We start from the raw sequence: 833 nt of genomic DNA, 5'->3' as shown, positions 1-833 counted from the left end.
CCTCTTGGCCGGCCTGAGCGTTTAATAATAGCGGGCCGGCCCCGCGAGCGTGCGTGCCCGGGAAAAAGGCCTCCTTGCAGGCGTGAGAGTTTAATAATAGCGGGCCGGCTCATCGAGCGTGCGTGCCCGGGAAAAGGGCCTCCTTGCAGGCGTGAGAGTTTAATAATAGCGGGCCGGCTCGGCGAGCGTGCGTGCCCGGGAAAAGGGCCTCTTGGCCGGCGTGAGAGTTTAATAATAGCGGGCCGGCCCCGCGAGCGTGCGTGCCCGGGAAAAAGGCCTCCTTGCAGGGGTGAGAGTTTAATAATAGCGGGCCGGCCCGGCGAGCGTGCGTGCCCGGGAAAAAGGCCTCCTTGCAGGCGTGAGAGTTTAATAATAGCGGGCCGGCTCCGCGAGCGTGCGTGGCCGGGAAAAAGGCCTCTTGGCCGGCGTGAGAGTTTAATAATAGCGGGCCGGCCCGGCGAGCGTGCGTGCCCGGGAAAAAGGCCTCTTGGCCGGCTTGGGGGATTGAAAAAAAATCCCCCATTCATTTTCAACGGGAGGGGTCGGCGGTACCGCTTGGTGTCCGCCAGACGGCGGTGTGGTAGGCAAATGGCGGGCCTGCACGGCGAGCGTGCGTGCCCGGGAAAAAGGCCTCCTTGCAGGCGTGAGAGTTTAATAATAGCGGGCCGGCCCGGAGAGCGTGCGTGCCCGGGAAAAAGGCCTCTTGGCCGGCGTGAGAGTTTAATAATAGCGGGCCGGCTCGGCGAGCGTGCGTGCCCGGGAAAAAGGCCTCCTTGCAGGCGTGAGCGTTTAATAATAGCGGGCCGGCTCATCGAGCGTGCGTGCCCGGGAAA

This window comes from Hippocampus guttulatus, unplaced genomic scaffold, assembly GCF_054856545.1.
Source record: "Hippocampus guttulatus isolate MCC_2025c unplaced genomic scaffold, RoL_Hgut_1.0 HiC_scaffold_34, whole genome shotgun sequence".
Taxonomy (NCBI): Eukaryota; Metazoa; Chordata; class Actinopteri; order Syngnathiformes; family Syngnathidae; genus Hippocampus; species Hippocampus guttulatus.
Note: the sequence above shows the minus strand (reverse complement) of the source record.